Source organism: Carassius gibelio, chromosome A15 (assembly GCF_023724105.1).
Source record: "Carassius gibelio isolate Cgi1373 ecotype wild population from Czech Republic chromosome A15, carGib1.2-hapl.c, whole genome shotgun sequence".
NCBI classification, from domain to species: domain Eukaryota; kingdom Metazoa; phylum Chordata; class Actinopteri; order Cypriniformes; family Cyprinidae; genus Carassius; species Carassius gibelio.
The window spans coordinates 17,103,547-17,111,030 of record NC_068385.1 but is presented as its reverse complement, the minus strand read 5'-3'; the positions used below and the strand labels follow the sequence as shown (position 1 = coordinate 17,111,030).

The 7,484-nt window shown below is 41.2% G+C and overlaps 1 long non-coding RNA gene across 1 annotated transcript; it reads left to right on the top strand.

Annotated features, from left to right (window-relative positions):
- The first annotated feature begins 5,067 nt into the window (after positions 1 to 5,067).
- Positions 5,068 to 7,090, top strand: LOC128028644 (uncharacterized). Its single transcript, XR_008187196.1, has 3 exons — positions 5,068 to 5,219; positions 5,728 to 5,807; positions 6,536 to 7,090. It is a non-coding gene; the product is annotated as an uncharacterized LOC128028644 (long non-coding RNA).
- The last annotated feature ends 394 nt before the right edge of the window (positions 7,091 to 7,484 follow it).

Genomic DNA, 7,484 nt, shown 5'->3' with positions numbered 1-7,484 from the left:
AGACATAGTCCCTCCAGCATGTCCTAGGTCTTCCCCGGGGCCTCCTCCCGGTGAGACGTGCCTGGAACACCTCCCTGGGAAGGCGTCCAGGAGGCATCCGAAATAGATGCCCGAGCCACCTCAGCTGGCTCCTCCCGATGTTGAGGAGCAACGGCTCTACTCTGAGCTCCTCCCGAGTGACCGAGCTTCTCACCCTATCTCTAAGGGAGCGCCCAGCCACCCGACGGAGAAAGCTCATTTCGGCCGCCTGTATCCGGGATCTTGTCCTTTCGGTCATGACCCACAGCTCATGACCATAGGTGAGAGTAGGAACATAGATTGACCGGTAAATCCTTACAGCTCAGCTCCTTCTACACCACGACAGACCGGTACAGTGACCGCATTACTGCAGAAGCTGCACCGATCCGTCTGTCAATCTCACGTTCCATCCTTCCCTCACTCGTGAACAAGACCCCAAGATACCTGAACTCCTCCACTTGAGGCAGGAACTCTCCACCAACCTGAAGTGGGCAATCCACCCTTTTCCGACTGAGAACCATGGCCACGGACTTGGAGGTGCTGATTCTCATCCCAACCGCTTCACCGCACGGACGTACTGGCCTATGCAAGTATGCATTTCCCACAGTGAGCCTTCTCGCACAAACACTGTACAAAGTCCGGGAGGACGAGGAGCAAGTCTTGCTAGTAGCGCCATATTGGCCCACACGGACCTGGTTCCCTGAACTAGTGCTCCTTTCGACATCCCCTCCTTGGCCAATTCCTCTGAGGAAGGATCTACTGACTCAGAGATGGGGCACCATTTGGCACCCGCCCTGGACGGGACGCGGAGGTTCTAGGTGACCTACCCCAAGAGGTAGCGAACACCATCACTTCGGCAAGAGCACCGTCTACGAGACACGCTTACGCCTTGAAGTGGAACCTGTTTGTCGAGTGGTGTTCTTCTCGCTGAGAAGACCCCCAAAGATGACCGATTGCGGTCTTGCTGTCCTTTCTGCAGCAAGGGCTGGAGCGAAGGCTGTCTCCCTCCACCCTCAAAGTCCGGCCTGGCTACGTGCCCAAGGTTCCCACTACACCCTTCAAAGACCAAGTGGTGAACCAGCAAGTGCTGTCCCTGTAGGAGGCAGACCCAGCCCTGGCTTTGCTTTGTCCCATCCGAGCATTAAGGTGCTATGTAGACACAAAGCTTCCGGACCTCAGACAAGCTCTCTGTCTGTTACGGAGGCCGACAGAGGGGGAGTGTCGTCTCTAAGCAGAGGATGGCCCACTGTATTGTGGATGTCATAACCCTGGCTTATCAGGCTTAGGATGTGCCCTGCCCGTTCAGGTTGCGAGCTCACTCAACTAGAAGCATTGCATCCTCCTGGGCGCTGACTCGTGGCGCCTCACTGACATATATTTGTAGAGCTGCGGGCTGGGCGACCCCTAACACGTTCGCTAGGTTCTATGGCCTTTGTGTAGAGCCGGTATCCTCCTGTGTTCTCACCTCAAATGGGTAGTGGCACTGAGAGGCCCCAGTTAGTGTCGGCTTGCTCAAACTGCTCCGTTGCTTAAAGTGTCCATACTGTAGACCCTGTTGAGATCCTCCATCACCCTAAGCAGCTGGACGCGGCGGAACGTCCGGCGCCAGGCCTTCATGATGAATCCGAGAGAACCATGGGAGGGTGGGTTCCATATTGAGACCTAAGCAGTACTCGTATGTGTATAGTCCATGGTATAGCCTTAGAGCCCATGTTTCCCTCGGCAGACTTCTGCCTTCCCAAGAGGGTTGTTAATCACCTCAAATCTCACCCAGTGAGGTAGTGCTTTGACAACGGTGAGTGGAGCTACTTGTTCTGAGCCCCGGCCTACACCTAATAGGGGTGCAGGCGGCTCGTACAGGGCACTGGAAGGGGCAGCACCCATGGCGCTTTGATGGGGATTCCATATTCGTTGGTCACCAACCTGGCTTCGAGAGTGACCGACTGAAAGGGAATGTCTCGGTTACGCATGGTAACCATCGTTCCCTGAATGAGGGAACAGAGATGCCATGTCCTGTCGCCATTGCTGTACCACCGCTGAGCTGCCGGGTCCCCGGCTCGGCTCCTCTGCAAAAAACTGGTATGCATTGTACCTGCTGCCTTCTTATACTCAAGCAGTGATCAGCGTCAGCTGGATGCAATAATTGCTTGACAATGCGCATTGGCTCGTTTAGTTTATACTCGAAGTAGATTGGTCTATCGAAGCGATATCTCACATTCGTCGGTCACCGACATGGCGTCTCCGTTCCCTCCTTCAGGGAACGAGAGTTTCCATACGTAACCGAGACGTTGCCTTGTTTATCTAAAGTTGCTCTTTTTCTTGTTTTAAACCTAGCTTAAAACCCATGTGTTGTGTGTGAAACACGGTAGGCTTTAATTAGTAAACATTTATTGTGAAATGACTGCATTTCTGTGTCAATCCATGCTAATTTTCACTTTAATTCAGCGCGTGCAGCACAGCAAAAAAATAGACTCGGTAAGTAAATTATCGCTGCACTGCTGCAGATGCACTGCTCCTGGAACACAACCACGTGCAGTTTAAACACTGGAATCCGTTAACATGGGTGTGTAAAAAAATATGCAATACATACACACTGCAGACGGAGTATGTGTGAAACAGGCGTCAGTTGGTTAAGTGCTGGCGAAAAATATAAATCTTTAGATGTTTTTTGAAAATGAGCAAAGACTCCGCTGTTCGAACTGAGATAGGTAGGTAATTCCACCAGCTGGGCACAGTCCAGGAAAAGGTCTGTGAGAGGGATTTTGAACCTCGTTGGGAAGACATCCCTGCATGACAGCATAGACCAGCTGCTGCATGCTGGATCAGTTGTACAGGCTTGATAGTACATGCAGGAAGGCCTGCCAGGAGAGCATTACAATAGTCCAGTCTGGAGAGAACAAGAGCTTGGACAAGAAGTTGTGTGGCTTGCTCTAAAAGGAAGGGTCTAATCTTCCTAATGTTGTATAAGGCAAATCTGCACGACCAGGCCATTGTATCATTAAATTACACTAAATTACAATATAAATTTATTAGAACGAGTACATCATTTATGTGCTGAAAAACAAAATGCAAACAATCAGAATGTTGTACCTGCACTCTTAAAAAAAAGGGTTCCTCAAGGTTCTATATAGAACCCTTGGGATCCGTACTTGGCCAATAGAACCTTTTACCAAAATAATGGTTCTATGTAGAACCCTTGCATGCAAAGAACCCTTTTTTATTAAAATGGTTCTATAATTCATGTTTTATGACTGAAGTGTAAACTAAAGATTACACTATAATTATCCTTACTCAACACATTCACAAAGCATTTTGAGTCAAGACCCATGAGAATGACTGCTGTAGTCAAAAAGATTAATATCTACTCAATGTATGATTTGAGCTGTACATTAGCATGAAACTTATATTACTTTACATTATAGTTTACCTTTTTGACGAATCAATTTGTGAAGAAAAACAAACTAACCAGAAGTTTTCTTTATTTTGTTTACCATATTGTGATGGTTTTAATCTACCTAAGGGAACATTAAAAAACAAATCATCATAAAAATACCCCCTCCCCGGTGGCATATATGCGTTGCGTCATCCTTGAATTCCTATTGGTGGATGGGCGAAGATGAATCGTGAGAGGAGTCGAGACAAGTGACAGTTAATTTTTCAAACTGAGGAGTCCGCCATTTCTGCTCGTTCATACCCTAAGGTAAGTTAAGTTTTTACATTTTTGAAATGATTTTACCGAAATATTTTGTATTACAGTTAATATTTATATTTGTTAGAATAGCCCTTGTGTTAAACACTGATACTAGAAGCAAATCTTACCTCAAAAACACTGGTATGAAGCACTGACGGGCTTCGTCAGCCATCGGTCCTAGCCCTGTTAAATTAATTTTGCTCCGGTTTTTAATTTAATTAAGATACAGTCTTCCTTTATTTCCTTGTTAATGTTAATGGAATTGTTAACTACAGTAAGATAGCTGTGTTATAAGGAGACGAGCTTCGAGTCAGAAGCGTGAATTTTAACGTTCATTTCAATTAAGCGAGCGCTCGTTGTTCAAATAAACGGCGCCGATTCAAATAAAAGTCAACCGGGTGGAAGACGGAGGTGAATGATTATGTGAAAGTGTGTCGCAGTTTCACATATAGGCCTACTCATTTTGCGGTGAGTATTTTTCCCAGGCCTATGTTAACAGGTGTAGAAGTTCTTAACTTTGGCCCGCAAGATACTTTCGTGCCGTTTTTTAACTCCAACCCAGACCAAACGAGGATCTTGATTAGCTTGTTCAGGTGTGTTTTATCAGGGTTGGAGCTAAACTCAGCAGGAAAGTGGACACTGCTACAGTTCAAAACTTCCGGCCGGTCTGTAGCTATTAAAACTGTGCAAAGACACAGTTGCAGTGCAGCGTTTTTTTTTTATGTTTACTGTGACGCATGCGCTGGATTAAAGTGATGATAGCACAAGGTTACATTTTAGTAATCAAATGTTCTAAAGCCAAAAATGTTTAACGTTAGGTGTGTTTAATGCATAGTTGGTTTACGAAGTGTTATTTATGCTTTATTTTTTTAATCCCCAGATAACCATGGTTGATAAATGGTCAGTAGATGACACGTGCCACTGGCTTGAACCTATAAACCTCATTGATGCAAAAGAAAGTTTCAGAGGTAACGTTATAGATGAAAATTTATAAATGTTCATTTTGTGATGTTGTGAAGTTTCAGCTCACAAAGTTTCTAACTCACCTGCAAGTGCAACATAACCACCAAGTAGATTTTAGTTTTACCTGTGACATTGAGGGATGTTTTAGAAGATATAAAACTGTTGCAAGTTACAGAAACCATATATATCGAAAGCACAGACAAGTTTTGCATCATCCCCTATTTGAAAAGGCTACATTATTTGAAGAGAACAATGAAAGTGAGGAGGAGGTTCCTGAAGATGATCTGCCAGAGAACAACCAAAATTCTTTGCTTGGAATTGATTTAAAAACTGTGTTATTGGGACTGAGACAGCATGTACTGTTGTTTTGTATTTAAGATGCTGCATGAAATGAAAATGAGGTTTGGAACAGACTTGGCGAAGAACATGGAAACATCTCTGAATGAAATGGCCCCAAACATCATCAGGAGTGCAAAAGAAGGAAGTCAAAAAAAAAAAAAAAAAAACTACGCCAATCTCATTGGACTAGCAGAGGAAACCACAGAAGGTAACTACACCATATATCTTTCCCCATCTAACCTATCTGTTCAATGCCCAGTGTAAAGTTGCATTGTTTGTTTGCATTGTCAATGTAAAGGTTGTAGCTCCTATAAATTGTATAAGTGAAAACATGTATTAAAATAATGCAAATATTAAAGGAACAGTTAACCCCCAAATAAAAATCTTCATCCTTTACTCACCTCTTGTCATTTCAAATCTTTATGGCTTTCTTCTTCAGAACACAGTAGAAGATATTTTGAAGAACGATGGTAACCAAACAACGACAGTGCCCATTGGTTTGGTGTCTATATAATAGAAGTGAATGAGTACCAGCATTGTTCGGTTACCAACATTCTTCAAAATATTTTTTTTTGTGTGTCATGCTGAAGAAAGAAAGCTATATAGGTTTAAAATGAAAAGAGTGAGTGAATGATGACAGAATTTTCATTTTTGGGTAAACTATCCCTTTAATTGAATTCTGTACCTAATATACAATAATTTGTATCTGTTTGTAGGTCTCGTTAGTAATGCTGCACTCATTTTATTGCCAGCACTATTTAGAGAAAACGCCAGCTTCCTCTACTGTGTAGATAGTGTAAGTATAGTCTTCTGTAGTTTCATTAACATTTGATGCACTTGAATTGAATTAAAGGAACTGTTCATGCAAATATAAAAATATTAGTCAGTTTACTCACCCTTATGCCAAATTTGTAACAATTAAAAAAAAATTAAATTTACCCTATAATTTACTCACTCTCTTCCTTAGTCATAAACTTTGTACTGTTTGCACTGCTTTGTAATGTCATTGAATAGCACCCCAATTTAAATCATAAAATAAATCTATACAACTCCAGGGGTTAATACTTGTCTTCTAAAGCAAAATGGTATGTACAAATAGTACGTTAGTGAGATTACATTTGCCAAGATAGGTTGCTATAATTAGACTATGTATAGATAAGGGAATAACATCCAATGGGGTGGCACATCAGCTTTACATCGATAATTATGAGTCTTGTTGGTTCTTGCGTGTCACGTTTTTAGCTGTCATATCTGTGTTGTGTCATGAACTATTCATTTAAAAGAACGAAAGAACCGATGAGATTCAAAGTAATCAAAGTGGAACTGACGTGGTAATGTTGACATTCAAACACATTACAAAGCTTTTTATTATTAAATATATCTCAGATTGTGTTAAACTGTAGAAACAGTCATATACATTGGTTGTTTTTTTGGTAAGTAAATTATGGGGTCATTTTTAAGTCTATTTGATGACTTCTGTTAATTGGTGAAAAGCACTCAAAAGGTGAAATGTTTGTTTTACAGGAACCCAAAGGTGCTACACCAACCATAGTGTTTAACGGCTCTCCTGATCCCCTCAAGGCTGAAAGTGTCAGCATTATAATGGACAATGTGAACATCATAAGAGAGGCAGACATTGACATGACACAGGCTGTGGAATGCCTATTTGCAGTCTATTTTCTCTTCAATGTGCAGTACCCGGTTGACATTAAGCACACAATGACTTTTATTTAAAAATATATGCTTAAACTTAGACAACAGCACGGCAAAAGAACACCAAAACCTGTACTGAAAATGTACAGTCAACTTGTGTAAATTGTAGAGCTATTTAATAGTTGTTTTAACAGTTCATGTATTGATTTTTATCTGCACTGTTAAATATCAAAAATGATTTGTTTTTCCTCATTTCAGAGATATATGTAAAAGTGAAGTACTGTATATGTACGTAAACAAGCTTATGTATGTTTATTACAAAGTGAAAATGCTTAAATGAAATAATTCAAACTAAATGGTTAAATGTAATTAAACATCTTAAATGTGAAATTTGCTGTCTAATACAGAGTATACAGAGGTGCAATTTTAAATGACACTAATATTTTTGTATAAACAGTTGAATAAATTTAAACATTTTGAATTTTCTGGATTGTTTATATTTTCTTATTCAATAATAATTTTAACTTGTTTAATAATAAAGAACACTTAAATGGTTCTATATAGAACCATCTAACTTGGATTCAAAGAACCATTTGGGGTTCTTTTTATGGAACCCATTAAAGTGGTTCTATATAGAACCATTTTGGAGTTCCATATATGAAGCGGGTGATAGAACCATTTTTGGTTCTAAATAGAACCATTTCTTTTAAGAGTGTGGGGCCTGTTCTTGGTTGCACTTTATTTTACAGCAAGTGTACTTGTACTTATAGTGCACTTACAGTGTACTTATCTAAGAAAGTTATGATAATTCAAGGTAACT